The sequence below is a fragment of the Xyrauchen texanus genome, chromosome 49 (genome assembly GCF_025860055.1).
Source record: "Xyrauchen texanus isolate HMW12.3.18 chromosome 49, RBS_HiC_50CHRs, whole genome shotgun sequence".
In the NCBI taxonomy this organism is placed as follows: domain Eukaryota; kingdom Metazoa; phylum Chordata; class Actinopteri; order Cypriniformes; family Catostomidae; genus Xyrauchen; species Xyrauchen texanus.
Genome location: NC_068324.1, coordinates 21,781,044 through 21,796,551, shown reverse-complemented (window position 1 = coordinate 21,796,551; position 15,508 = coordinate 21,781,044).

Here is a 15,508-nt window from a genome sequence, read left to right as displayed (position 1 = left end):
CTCCCTGATCTGAACTCAAGTGGATGTTTGTTATTAGATTTCTGTGCTAGTCATGGATTATCTATAACAAACACCATGTTCGAACATAAGGATGCTCATAAGTGTACGTGGTACCAGAGCACCCTAGGCCGAAGGTCGATGATCGATTTTGTAATCGTGTCGTCGGATCTGAGGCCATATGTTTTGGACACTCGGGTAAAGAGAGGGGCAGAGCTGTCAACCGATCACCATCTGGTGGTGAGTTGGGTCAGGGGTGGGGAAAGACTCTGGACAGACCTGGGAAGCCCAAGCGAGTAGTGCGGGTGAACTGGGAACGTTTGGAGGAGGTCCCTGTCCGTGAGATCTTCAACTCACACCTCCGGCGGAGCTTTTCAGGCATCCCTGCGGAGGTTGGGGACATTGAACCGAGTGGGCAATGTTCAAAGCTTCCATTGCCGAAGCCGCGGTGGAGAGCTGCGGCCTCAAGGTTTTAGGTGCCGCAAGGGGTGGTAACCCTCGAACACCGTGGTGGACACTGGTGGTCAGGGAAGCCGTCCGACTGAAGAAAGAGGCCTTCCGGGATTTGTTGTCCCGGAGGTCTCCGGAGGCAGTTGCAAGGTACCGAAGGGCCCGAAGTGCTGCGGCCTCGGCCGTGAGGGAGGCAAAGCAGTGGGTGTGGGAAAAGTTCGGAGAAGCCATGGAGAAGGACTTTCGGTCCGCACCAAAGTGCTTCTGGAAAGCCGTCCGCCACCTTAGGAGGGGAAACGGGGAACCATTCAAGCTGTATACAGCAAAGATGGGACGCTGTTGACCTCAACCGAGGAGGTTATTGGGCGGTGGAAGGAACACTTTGAAGAACTCCTAAATCCCAACACGCCCTCTATGGTAGAGGCAGAGCCGGAGGATGATGGGGGATCAGATTCTATTTCCCTGGGGAGGTCACTGAGGTAGTCAAACAACTCCGCAGTGGCAAAGCCCGAGGAATTGATGAGATCCGACCAGAAATGCTGAAAGCTCTGGATGTGGAGGGGGTGTCATGGATGACACGCCTCTTCAACATTAGCGTGGAAATCTGGGACAGTACCTAAGGAGTGGCAGAACGGGGTGGTGGTTCCCCTCTTCAAAAGGGGGATCAGAGAGTGTGTGCCAACTACAGGGGTATCACACTTCTCAGCCTCCCTGGTAAAGTTTACTCCAAGGTGCTGGAGAGGAGGGTTCGGCCGATTGTCGAACCTCAGATTGAAGAGGAACAATGCGGTTTTAGGTCCTGGTCGGTGGAACAACGGACCAGATCTTTACTCTGCAAGGATCCTGGAGGGGCCTGGGAGTATGCCCATCCGGTCTACATGTGTTTTGTGGATCTGGAGAAGGCGTATGACCGGGTCCCCGGGAGAGACTGTGGGAGGTGCTGCGGGAGTACGGGGTGGGGGGTCCCTTCTTAGGGCGATCCAATCCCTGTACGTCCAAAGCGAGGGCTGTGTCCGGGTCCTCGGCACAAAGTCGAGTTCATTCCATGTGGGGGTTGGTCTCCGCCAAGGCTGCGCTTTGTCACCAATCCTGTTTGTGATATTCATGGACAGGATATCGAGGCGTAGTCGGGGTGGGGAAGGTGTCGCGGTTCGGTGGGCTGGGGATCTCATCGCTGCTTTTTGCAGATGATGTTGTCTTCATGTCATCATCGGTCCGTGACCTTCAGCTCTCACTGGATCGCTTGGCAGTCGAGTGTGAAGCAGCTGGGATGAGGATTAGCACCTCTAAATCTGAGGCCATGGTTCTCAGCAGGAAACCGATGGAGTGCGTACTCCAGGTAGGGAATGAGGTTTTGCCCCAAGTGAAGGAGTTCAAGTACCTCGGGGTCTTGTTCACGAGTGAGGGGACAATGGAGCGGGAGGTTGGCCGGAGAATCGGGGCAGCAGGGGCGGTATTGCACTCGCTCTATCGCACCGTTGTCACGAAAAGAGAGCTGAGCCGAAAGGCAAAGCTCTCGATCTACCGGTCAATTTTCGTTCCTACCCTCACCTATGGTCATGAAGGTTGGGTCATGACCGAAAGAACTAGGTCGCGAGTACAAGCGGCCGAAATGGGCTTCCTCAGAAGGGTGGCGGGCTTCTCCCTTAGAGATAGGGTGAGGAGCTCAGCCATCCGTGAGGAGCTCGGAGTAGAGCCGCTGCGTTGAAAGGAGTCAGTTGAGGTGGTTTGGGCATCTGGTAAGGATGCCCCCTGGCCGCCTCCCTAGGGAGGTGTTTCAGGCACGTCCAGCTGGGAGGAGGCCTCGGGGAAGACCCAGGATTAGGTGGAGAGATTACATCTCCACACTGGCCTGGGAACGCCTCGGGGTCGCCCAGTCAGAGCTGGTTAATGTGGCTCGGGATAGGGAAGTTTGGGGCCCCCTGCTGGAGCAGCTGCCCCCGCGACCCGACTTCGGATAAGCGGTTGAAGATGGATGGATGGATGGATGAGTCTAAAGTTCAAAAAATTTAGTCAGATTAATCTTAAAACAAGACTTAATATGTTATCCTATTTTGCTTGACAAGTAAATAAATCATGTCTTAAGAAAGTTTAGATAATTTGACAGGAAAACAAGACAAAAATACTTGTCTAGAAAATCATTTTTGCAGTGTACTGGTCACAGTGTGCACACTTCTTAAGACACTACTACACCACCGGGTATAACTGATAAGAGATGGAGATGTCAGCTGTCTTCTACAGTTTGGTCTGGTTGCCATGACAACTCCATTGACTTCAGTTACTATATAATGTTAAAAAACAAAACAGGCTACACTTTATTTCAGTAAATTTTTATAGAAATCGTTTATTCGAAATAATAAGTGTCTTACCTCAGAAAAAAACAACTTTCCCATCTGACGCAGTTAAAAGTGCCTCAGAAATAGCATTTGTCCTGTTTAGCTGCTTTCAGATGAGATTCTGTCAGACTATATGTCATTCGTGCTGAGAGGATTAGATTTTTTATATAAGGATGAATAAGGTGTTTTTTTTTATGATCATTTTTACAAGCCAACTCTTCACATCTCAGGGGCAAGTGATTTTATTAATATAAAGAATCTAGAAACATAAATAGAAAATGAATTCCTAATATTCCAAATATTTGAAATTGCATAAAGCTGTCATAAAAAGTTTTTCCATTTGCAACGTATTTTACACCATCTTTATCTTTTTATATGAATGTTTAATTAGAAATAATAGTATATGATCAATATAATAATATTCAATGTTAGCACATAATTTTAAATTATGAATGTGATGTTGAATATTATATTTGATCAATTTTAATAATACTCAACTATATTTTATAATTGTATATTTTTCCAGTTCCCTAGGGTTTAGTAGATTATTTGACCGAATAAACTAGAAAACTAGCTTCCTCGATTTCATGATGATTTTCTTCAGAAAATGTGTTCACTTGGGAATGTCAAGGTGCATGTGTACAGATCAACACACAATTAACACATTTAGGAGATTAATAATAACTCCAATTCATGTCCTGTCAGTCAGTCAGTCAGTCAGTCAGTCTCTCTCTCTCTCTCGCTCTCTCTCTCTCTCGACTGTGCAAGATATGGAGTGGGCAATTCCAAACAACAATTGAGAGCAATTTAGTTCCCAAATAGGATTTGGAAAACTATAATTTATACAAAAATATAATAAAATAAGTTACTTAAAGCAAATCAGGCATATTTGAGAAACATAAACGCAGTCAAGAGTGTCTAAACGTTTGACTGGTTGTATAGCAGACACTATAATCCAAAATCATTTATCAGGATATTAATCCAGAAAGTTATAATTAAGTGCACTCAATTTATTTTATGTTGTCTTGGACTTAAACTGACATCTAGAGGCCGTTTAAGCAGAAGTAACGTTTGGCAGAAGGAGGCAGACGAGGAGTGAGGATCTACACTCGGGTTTTATTAATCAAAGGTGAACACAAGACAAACAGGAACAAATGATACATCCACAGGGGGAAAACTGAAACTAAAACATGAAAACATTGGAGGTACACGAACTGGGTTAACACGGCAGAATGAACACGGCAAGACAGGCACGAGAGCAAACATCAGCGAAACATCAAACATCAGAACATTCAGAACAACAAGGGAATGGAGGAACAGCGGGGTTTAAGTACACAGACATAAGATGATAACAAAACGACAATCAGGTGAGCACAATGACACAGTGATGAGGGTCGGGAATCGTGATAATTGGAATCAGTGATGGCGACACAAGAAACACGGGGCAGACAACCAGGGATTGTAACACCTGGAAGCAGCATGATTCAAATGCAATAGTTTTCAGTTACTGATGCCATTGTAGAAATTCACTATACAAAGTCAGCCATGATTACTTTAATCCAAGAGTGAAAGTGTCCAATAACAGGGCGGTTATGGAGATTAAGCAGGTAGCATTCGGCTGGTCATGTGACCTTAACATGGCAGCCCCCATGAGGGGACCCTCTCCATGTGGAACAAAACCGTTTTAAAGGGTTAATGATTTGAGTGGAGTCTTCATCTCGTGTGGGTGCTCATGATATATTATTATTTTCTTTAGGAGTAAAAGCCATTAAATGAGGAAATAATTACTGTTGTAGAAATTTTGATACTCATTGATCAGTAATAGTCATTGCAAGGGAATGCCTCTGTGTCTGAGGAAGGCAGAGGGGGAGGACCTGCTTCTGTCAGAAAACCTTGGGATAAAAGAGTATAAAATACAAGTCAGCCCTCCCTTTCTAGGTCTCACTCACGGCACAGATTAACTCCTGTGTAATGACCGGGTCCTTCTTGCAAGAATAAATAATTTTAAAAGACTGTTTGAGTCAGAGTGTCTCTTACGCAGTGATAATGGTTGGTTAATAATTTTTTGCCACAACATTACTTAATGCACCTTTAAGATTTGTAAAACATAAATTGAATGAGTAGGATTGTTTTATACACTCACCCAGCACTTTATTAGGAACATTTGTACACCTACTTATTCATGCGATAATCTAATCAGCCAATCGTGTGGCAGCAGTGCAGTGTACAAAATAATGCAGATACGGGTCAGAAAGATCTGGAGTGGAACACAAATGTTCTGCAAGCGTATGTGTTTTATTCTCTCAAATCACATAAAATACATCTTCCATCTATGACAGAACAATTCACAACAGCTTAAAGATCCCATGAAATGACATAAACACAATATTCTTACCAGTGTTTACTTTTTGAAACAGAAGATGGGGCTTGTGATTTAGAAAAGATAATTGCCTTTAGTTTACTTACACCACAGCGGTACATCATGATTTGCTATTTTCAAGCCAAAGAACGGTGTATTAAGGGAAAGTACACTCTTTTTCCAGAGACATTTTCAGTTGTTCATTTACTGACAACAATCAGTATTTTCGATCCATTTTTCTGGAGGAGAAATACTGTAATTTTTAAAATCTATTAAAAGTTTGTTTTGTCAGTGTTTAACCCAGTCCCGCTGCTCCCTATATGCATATTATGCAGTCTGCATAGGAAACCAATTCCCTAGGGGGGCACCATCTTACACTAGGAGAGCACCAGAAACTCCACTAGCAGCCCTTACATGCATGTTGTACATTATTCAAGGACCCGGCAGCATTCGGAACACAGTCGATCGCCTCGCAAGTTTTGAGTTGCAAAATTATAATGAACACTGTATGCCAACTTTTAAAATACATCACGTATCTATTATAAACACTACATGAATCTGATTCCAAAAAAAAAAACCGAGACATGATAACAGAGATGAAAAGATGAAAAAGTTATTTTCATTACACTGATCACCATTTTAAATCGTAATGTATGAAAAAATAACATTAAAATCAGTTTATGTGTAGGGTCTAAATTTCCCTTTTTTTGTGCATAAAACATGTTCAAACATGCAAGGAATGCAAACAAAAATGCTAAATAAGCCGAATAACTTGGCATGTCATGTCCTGCACAATGGAGGAGGTAGAGCAGGCATGGGAAAAGTTGTTTGGTACAGGGGCTACATCATGCTTAAAAAGGAATAATTCACCCAAAAATGAAAATTCTCTCATTGACTCACCCTCATGCAATCCCAGATGTGTATGACTTTCTTCTGCAAAACACAAATTAAGATTTTTGGAAGAATATCTCAGCTCTTTTGGTCCATACAATAAAAGTGAATTGGTGCTAAAATGTTGAAGCTCCACAAATCACATAAATCAGCATAAAAGTAACCTAATCCATGAGCCTCTAGTGGATTAATCCATGTCTTCATAAACGATATGATAGATGTGGTGAGAAACAGATCAATATTTAATTACTTTTTTACTGTTAATTCTCCAACCTGCTCAGTCAACCTCCACTGTTTTAGGTGATTCACATTCTTCATGCATATCGCCATCTACTGGGCAGAGAGAAGAATAGCAAAAATTGACTTAATATTGATCTGTTTCTCACCCACACCTGTCATATCAATTCTGAAGTCATGGATTAAACCACTGGAGTTGTATGTATTACTTTTATGCTGCTTTTATGTGCTTTTTGGAGCATCAACATTTTGGCATCCCTTCACTTACATTGAATGGACCTACAGAGCTAAAATATTCTTCTAAAAATCTTAATTTGTGTCAGAAGAAAGAAAGTCATAGGCAGATGGCGTAAATGATCAGAATTTTCATTTTTGTGTGAATTATTTCTTTAAATTGCACATGGGGGGCCGCATTGTCCTCCTTTTGAGAAACAATGTTCAACATTTATTTAGTTCTTGTATCTTTTAAGCCAAGAAATAGTTGTGTTCTCAGTCTAATGCATGATGCACAATTTTCTGAAATTTGTGACTGGTGGAATATTCAACCTGAAGTATTGTGTTAGGTTTATGGACTAGTTTTGGCCACTAGAGGCCCTCATTGCATTTTATTTCAGTTTCCCGCCTTTGTATCATGTGTAATTGTTTTCACCTGTGCCTCATTTTTTGTGAGTGTATTTAAGTTGCTCTGTTTCTCTGTTCTTTGCTCAGTATTTGTTATGTTGAGACCAACACCTCTAGGCTTCTGTTGTTTTGAGGACACTTTGTTACCCTTGGAGGTTTCTGAACTTTGTTAAGATTTTTGCAAAACCTTTGGAACATTTGGGATCTTCTGTTGGTAACTATGTTATATTTTTTTCCCCCTATTGACTTTTTGGGACATTTTTAGAGTTTTTTCAGTTTGGATTAACTTTTTGTATTTTTGTGGAATTACCTTCTGGTCTAATTAAAAGACATTGAGTATATTCCCTGACTGAGCTCTCATTTCTGCAACTGGGTCCATATTCCCCATTTTCCCCAAGCTCAGTTCCCTTGAATTTGCGTCACCCCACGTGAGTCTGACAGAAACACTGAGCCACAAGATGGACCCAGCAGATTTGTCCAGTTCACAGGGTCTTCTCGAGGCAGTTGCCCATCAGGGGGCCGCCCTAGCTCAGCATGAGACCCTGATGACCAAGCATGATGGCCTGCTGTCTGACATCCTGACCTCTCTACAAGAGATTTTTCAGCAACTGCCTACCCCGTCCAATCCAGCCTCAGTTCCTGTGCATCAGTCAGGGTCACATGGCCCCAGTCCTTTTGGCTGAACCCAGATTACCTCCACCTCAGCACTTCTCAGGAAACCCTAGTGCTTGTAATGGCTTTCTCACTCAGTGTGCTCTTACTTTTGAGTTACAGCCATCATCCTTTCCCTCTGACAGAGCCAAGATCGCTTATATTATCACCCTCCTCTCTGGAAGAGCCCTGTCCTGGGCCACAGCCATCTGGGAGGCACGCAGCCCATTCTGTTCCAGTTATGCCTTATTTGTTGAGGAATTTAGACGAGTATTCAACCATCCTCTCCAAGGCCGAGAAGCCTCGAAGGAGCTCCTGTCCATCAAGCAAGGCAATCGTAGCGTGGCGGAGTATGCCATTCAGTTCCGCACCATCGCAGCAACTAGTGGCTGGGGCAAGGAGTCCCTTATCATTTGCTTCCAGAACGGCCTTCCAGAGGCCATCCAGGATGAGCTTGCCACCAAAGACCCACCTGACAGTCTCGAGGTCCTCATAGATATGGTCATCCGCTTGGACAACCGGCTCAGAGAGAGAATGTATAGCCGTCAGCTTGTCCAATCAGCCCCTGTACGCCCTTTGGCCCAAGTCTTCCAAGAACCTCCTGAACCTATGCAGCTGGGAAGTACCAGGATTTCCCTTGCTGAACGTGACCGTCGCATGAGGGAGCGGTGCTGTCTTTACTGTGGCCTACCAGGGCACTTTCGAGCTGCCTGTCCCGGGCTTTCGGGAAAAGCCCCATCCCATGCAGACAAGGGAGGTCTGTGACGGGAGCTTCCCTAACCGCTCCTCTCACCAATTCAGGTTTATTCCTCCCAGTCACACTTTCCTGGTATGATCATAACCATTCCATGCAGGCTTGGGTGGATTCTGGTGCTGCTGGAAATTTTATGGACTTTTCCCTGGCTAAGAAGCTCTGTATTCCCTGTGAATCCTTACCCTTTCCTCTGTCTGTTACTGCTCTGGATGGACGGCCTTTGGGCCGTGGAGAGATAACACATCAGACGTTTCCTCTTCGTCTTTCCATTTTTCAACACCAGGAGGAAATGGTTTTCCATCTCATTCAGTCTCCCAACTTCCCTGTAGTCCTTGGGCACCCCTGGCTTCTGCAGCATAATCCCCATATCGACTGGTCCACCAACACCGTCCTAGAATGGGGCTCACCTGTCACGCCACCTGCATTTTTTAGAGTTCCCCTGACCCAAGAATGCTCTGATCTCTCTCGAGTTCCCTGTGTTTATCATAATCTCCAAGAGGTCTTTAGTAAAAGTAGGGCCACCACATTACCCCCCCACCATCCCTACGATTGTGCTATTGACCTGCTCCCGGGCACTATACCCCCTAGAGGCCGTATCTTCTCTTTCTTCTCCTGAGTGGACAGCCATGGACAGCTACATAAAAGAATCCCTTGCCGCAGGATTAATCCGGGCTTCCACCTCTCCTGCAGGTGCAGGATTTTTCTTTGTCGGCAAGAAGGATGGTGGTCTTCGCCCATGTATTGATTACAGGGGCCTCAATAAGTTTACTGTTCAGAACCGCTACCCATTACCTCTCATGTCTACTGCGTTTGAATTGCTTCAAGGAGCCGCAATCTTCACTAAACTCGACCTGCGCAACACATACCACCTAGTGTGCATAAGGCAAGGAGACGAATGGAAGACAGCATTTAACACCCCCACAGGGCATTATGAATACCAAGTTATGCCCTTCGGCCTCACTAATGCCCCCACTGTGTTTCAGGCATTGATCAATGACGTCCTTCGGGACATGCTCAACAAATTTGTGTTTGTTTACTTGGACGATATTCTCATCTACTCTGGGTCCTTGCACGAACACATTGGGTATGTTCAGAAGGTGCTCAGTCGCCTCTTGGATAATCACTTGTTCATAAAACCAGAGAAATGTGAGTTTCATGTGTCCAAAGTGCAGTTCCTAGGATTCATCATCAGCCCGGGCAATATTCAAATGGATCCTAAGAAAGTCCAGGCCGTTACTGATTGGTCCATCCCCCACCTCAGTGAAGGACATTCAACGGTTCCTAGGATTTGCTAATTTTTACAGCAAGTTTGTGCACAACTTTACTGCTGTAGCAGCTCCTCTTACATCTCTAACTAAGGGTAAAAGCTCCAAATCCATTTGGACGTCTGAAGCCGAGGATGCATTCCATGACCTCAAAGATAGTTTCACCTCTGCTCCCATTCTGACTCTTCCTGACCCAGAAAAGCCTTTCGAGATCGAGATGGATGCCTCAAATGTGGGGGTGGGAGCTATTCTCTCTCAGCGAGGGGAGGACAACAAGCTGCACCCCTGTGCTTTCCTGTCACATCGTCTAACACCTGCTGAGAGAAACTATGATGTAGGAGACCGGGAACTGCTGGCTGTTAAGCTAGCACTTGTAGAATGGAGACATTGGCTTGAGGGAGCTCAACACCCATTCTTAGTCCTCACTGATCACAAGAACTTAGAGTATATCCAACACGCTAAATGGCTTAACCCTCGCCAAGCTCGGTGGTCTCTGTTTTTCAACCGGTTTCAGTTTACTCTGTCTTACTGCCCAGGCTCCAAGAATCTGAAACCTGACACTCTGTCTCGAGTCTACTCACCCACTAATTGTGAGGATTCCGTGAGGCCCATCATCGCTAGCTCTAAGGTTGTAGTCAGGTGGGAGATTGAAACCATAGTAAGAAGGGCCCAAGCTCAAGAACATGACCCTGGGGGGGCCCCGCTAACTGTTTGTTTGTCCCAAGATCTGTTCGTTCTCAGGTTCTCCAGTGGGGTCACAGCTCCCGCCTTACCTGCCATCCTGGCTCTGCATGGACCCTTGAGTTCCTCCATAGAAAGTTTGGTGGCCTACCATCAAGGAGGATGTCCGGGCATTTGTGGCTGCATGCCCAACGTGTAACCAAGGAAAGGTGCCTCATCAAGCAACTCAAGGGTTACTCCATCCCTCGACGGCCCTGGTCTCACCTCTCTATGGACTTTGTTACTGGCCTTCCATTATCCCAAGGTAACACCACTATCCTCGTTATTGTTGATAGGTTCTCTAAGGCGTGCAGATTTATCCCCTTGCCTAAACTACACTCTGCCAAGGAGACTGCTGAGATCGTTATAACCCATGTGTTTAGAATCCTTGGGATTCCACAGGACATTGTCACGGATAGAGGTCCACAGTTCTCCTCGTTTCTGGCGTGCCTTCTGCCAACTGCTAGGGACGACGGCAATTTTGTCTTCTGGCTACCATCCGGAGTCCAGTGGCCAAACTGAGAGGTTGAACCAGGATCTAGAGACTACTCTGAGGTGTATGGCTGTGAATAATCCCAGCACCTGGGCATCCTTCATCATGTGGGCTGAGTATGCTCATAACACTGTGTTCATCTGCCACTGGGATGTCGCCATTTGAGTGCCAGTTTGGATTCGTTCCCCCTCTGTTCCCAGATCAAGAGCAGGAGGTTGGGGTGCCTTCGGCACGATTCTTTGTTCGACAGTGCCAACTAACCTGGAGGAAGGCTCGGCAAAAACGTCTCCAGGTGTCTCCGCAGTATCGGCGCCAGGCCAATCGTCGCCGCCGACCAGCGCCTACCTTGCGCCCGGGCCAACGGGTGTGGCTTTCGACAAAGAACCTGCCTTTGCAAGTAGAGTCCCACAAACTGGCCCAGCGATACATTGGCCCATTCCGTATTGCAAGGAAAGTAAACCCTGTTACTTACCGTCTATACTTACCCAGGTCTCTAAGAATTCATCCCACTTTCCATGTTTCCTTGTTAAAACCTGTTGTATCTTCTCCTTTTGTTCCCGCAGTCAAACCCCCCCGCCTCGCATTATTGGAGGCCAGCCAGCATACACGGTCCATCGGATACTGGATTCTCGACGAGTACAGAGGTCTCTTCAGTATCTGGTGGACTGGGAAGGCTATGGTCCAGAGAGGCGCTCCTGAGTCCCTTCCCGGGACATTCTAGACACCGAGCTGATCAGGGAGTTTCATGCCTGTTGCACTGATCGTCCTGGAAGGAACGTCAGGAGCCGTTCCTAGAGAGGGGGGTCCTGTTAGGTTTATGGACTAGTTTTGGCCACTAGAGGCCCTCATTGCATTTTATTTCAGTTTCCCGCCTTTTGTATCATGTGTCATTGTTTTCACCTGTGCCTCATTTTTTGTGAGTGTATTTAAGTTGCTCTGTTTCTCTGTTCTTTGCTCAGTGTTTATGTTGAGACCAACACCTCTAGGCTTCTGTTGTTTTGAGGACACTTTGTTACCCTTGGAGGTTTCTGAACTTTGTTAAGATTTTTCCAAACCTTTGGAACATTTGGGATCTTCTGTTGGTAACTGTTATATTTTTTTCCCCTATTGACTTTTTGGGACATTTTTAGAGTTTTTTTCAGTTTGGATTAATTTTTTGTATTTTTGTGGAATTACCTTTATCTAATTAAAAGACATTGAGTATATTACCTGACTGAGATCTCATTTCTGCAACTGAGCTTGGGGAAAATGGGGAATATGGACCCAGTTCCCTTGACCTTGCGTCACCCCACGTGAGTCTGACATATTGCTCTGCAAATGTTGTTACTTTTCTATCTTTATAAAGGCTAAGTATAATTATAAATAATTTTATGATCTCTACTTTCCTGGTAATTTATTATACCAATTAACACACTCTCTATATCAGGGGTCAGTATTATTAAAAAAACTAAAATTATTTTTAAGAAATATTATAAATAATGTCACTTTTATTATAGTACATGAATACTTCTAAAGCTACTCAAGTTGGCAGAATTATAAAGTGTATTTGATAATTTAGGCGCAAATTTACATTGCGATTAGTGCTCAAACATTAGCCACCTGTCAAACAACATGCAGCTACAGACATCAGGAAATAAAAAGTAAATATTTTATATTTCATTTAGATCAACCAACCAGTGGTGCTCTTGCTATCACGATTGATGTAATGAACACCCCTGTTCTAGATGTATAACATAGGCTAAATATAGAAAACTACTCAAAATTTGATCAAGGACATCTCTATTTTTCAGATAAACATCTAGATCATTTTATTGGCCAGTACTATTGATAACATTGTATTAATCTCTCAGAAGAGCCCAATAATCTCAGTGTTCGATAGTTAAATTACAGGCTACATTATAGACACACAGAATCTAGTAAGCAGAAATATGAAATTTACCTTGATATGTTTCTTCAAATTAGAGGCAGGATTAATGCTGATATCTGGCTTGAGCAAGTTAAACTCACATGACACGATCAAGCAATTGGCCTTTTTCACTGCGAAAAGTGTTCAGCCGTAAACTATGCTTGAGGCATTCTCCACATCCATAACAGTTGGCACCAGATCTGCAGCTGAAGTTTCTTTACATGTGATTTGATTTGACGAGAGTCACGAGACTCTCCCTAGCCAATCAAGCTGATAGATAAAAATAAAAATCAGGACAAGGAAGTAGCGAACACAGACAGTGGAAAAATAGTGCAGTAAAAGTTACAGCACTTAAAATGAACAAGAAAAAGTAAAAGTCTACAATTTGTTTAACTATTTAAAGTACAATTCTTGAGTACATGTGATTTGTTTATTTTTTTTTATTTTTTATAAATTTACAAAGATTTCAAACAAACTTTATTCACATTGTCATTATGGGGTATTGTTTGTAGAATTTTGAGGAAAATAATGAATTTAATCAATTTTGGAATAAGGCTGTAACATAACAAAATGTGGAAATAGTGAAACGCTGTGAATACTTCCGGATGCACTTTATATATATATATACAGTTGGTACGGAAAGTATTCAGACCCCCTTAAATTTTTCACTCTTTGTTATATTGCAGCCATTTGCTAAAATCATTTAAGTTCATTTTTTTCCTCATTATTGTACACACAGCACCCCATATTGACAGAAAAACACAGAATTGTTGACATTTTTGCACATTTATTAAAAAATAAAAACTGAAATATCACATGGTCCTAAGTATTCAGACCCTTTGTTCAGTATTTAGTAGAAGCACCCTTTTGATCTAATACAGCCATGAGTCTTTTTGGGAAAGATGCAACAAGTTTTTCACATCTGGATTTGGGTATCCTCTGCCATTCCTCCTTGCAGATCCTCTCCAGTTCTGTCAGGTTGGATGGTAAACGTTGGTGGACAGCCATTTTCAGGTCTCTCCAGAGATGCTCAATTGGGTTTAAGTCAGGGCTCTGGCTGGGCCATTCAAGAACAGTCACAGAGTTGTTGTGAAGCCACTCCTTCGTTATTTTAGCGGTGTGCTTAGGGTCATTGTCTTGTTGGAAGGTGAACCTTCGGCCCAGTCTGAGGTCCAGAGCACTCTGGAGAAGGTTTTCGTCCAGGATATCCCTGTACTTGGCCGCATTCATCTTTCCCTCGATTGCAACCAGTCGTCCTGTCCCTGCAGCTGAAAAACACCCCCACAGCATGATGCTGCCACCACCATGCTTCACTGTTGAGACTGTATTGGACAGGTGATGAGCAGTGCCTGGTTTTCTCCACACATACCGCTTAGAATTAAGGCCAAAAAGTTCTATCTTGGTCTCATCAGACCAGAGAATCTTATTTATCACCATCTTGGAGTCCTTCAGGTGTTTTTTAGCAAACTCCATGCGGGCTTTCATGTGTCTTGCACTGAGGAGAGGCTTCCGTCGGGCCACTATGCCATAAAGCCCCGACTGGTAGATGGCTGCAGTGATGGTTGACTTTACTACAACTTTCTCCCATCTCCCGACTGCATCTCTGGAGCTCAGCCACAGAGATCTTTGGGTTCTTCTTTACCTCTTTCACCAAGGCTCTTCTCCCCCGATAGTTCAGTTTGGCCGGACGGCCAGCTCTAGGAAGGGTTCTGGTCGTCCCAAATGTCTTCCATTTAAGGATTATGGAGGCCACTGTGCTCTTATGAACCTTAAGGGCAGCAGACATTTTTTTGTAACCTTGGCCAGATCTGTGCCTTGCCACAATTCTGTCTCTGAGATCTTCAGGCAGTTCCTTTGACCTCATGATTCTCATTTGCTCTGACATGCACTGTGAGCTGTAAGGTCTTATATAGACAGGTGTGTGGCTTTCCTAATCAAGTCTAATCAGTATAATCAAACACAGCTGGACTCAATTGAAGGTGTAGAACCATCTCAAGGATGATCAGAAGAAATGGACAGCACCTGAGTTAAATATATGAGTGTCACAGCAAAGGGTCTGAATACTTAGGACCATGTGATATTTCAGTTTTTCTTTTTTAATAAATGTGCAAAAATGTCAACAATTCTGTGTTTTTCTGTCAATATGGGGTGCTGTGTGTACAATAATGAGGAAAAAAATGAACTTAAATGATTTTAGCAAATGGCTGCAATATAACAAAGAGTGAAAAATTTAAGGGGTCTGAATACTTTCCGTACCCACTGTGTGTATATATATATATATATATATATATATATATATATATATACACTCACCTAAAGGATTATTTGGAACACCATACTAATACTGTGTTTGACCCCCTTTCGCCTTCAGAACTGCCTTAATTCTATGTAGCATTGATTCAACAAAGTGCTGAAAGCATTCTTTAGAAATGTTGGCCCATATTGATAGGATAGCATCTTGCAGTTGATGGAGATTTGTGGGATGCACATCCCGTTCCACCACATCCCAAAGATGCTCTATTGGGTTGAGATCTGGTGACTGTGGGGGCCATTTTAGTACAGTGAACTCATTGTCATGTTCAAGAAACCAATTTGAAATGATTCGAGCTTTGTGACATGGTGCATTATCCTGCTGGAAGTAGCCATCAGAGGATGGGTACATGGTGGCCATAAAGGGATGGACATGGTCAGAAACAATGCTCAGGTAGGCCGTGGCATTTAAACGATGCCCAATTGGCACTAAGGGGCCTAAAGTGTGCCAAGAAAACATCCCCCACACCATTACACCACCACCACCAGCCTGCACAATGGTAACAAGGCCTGATGGA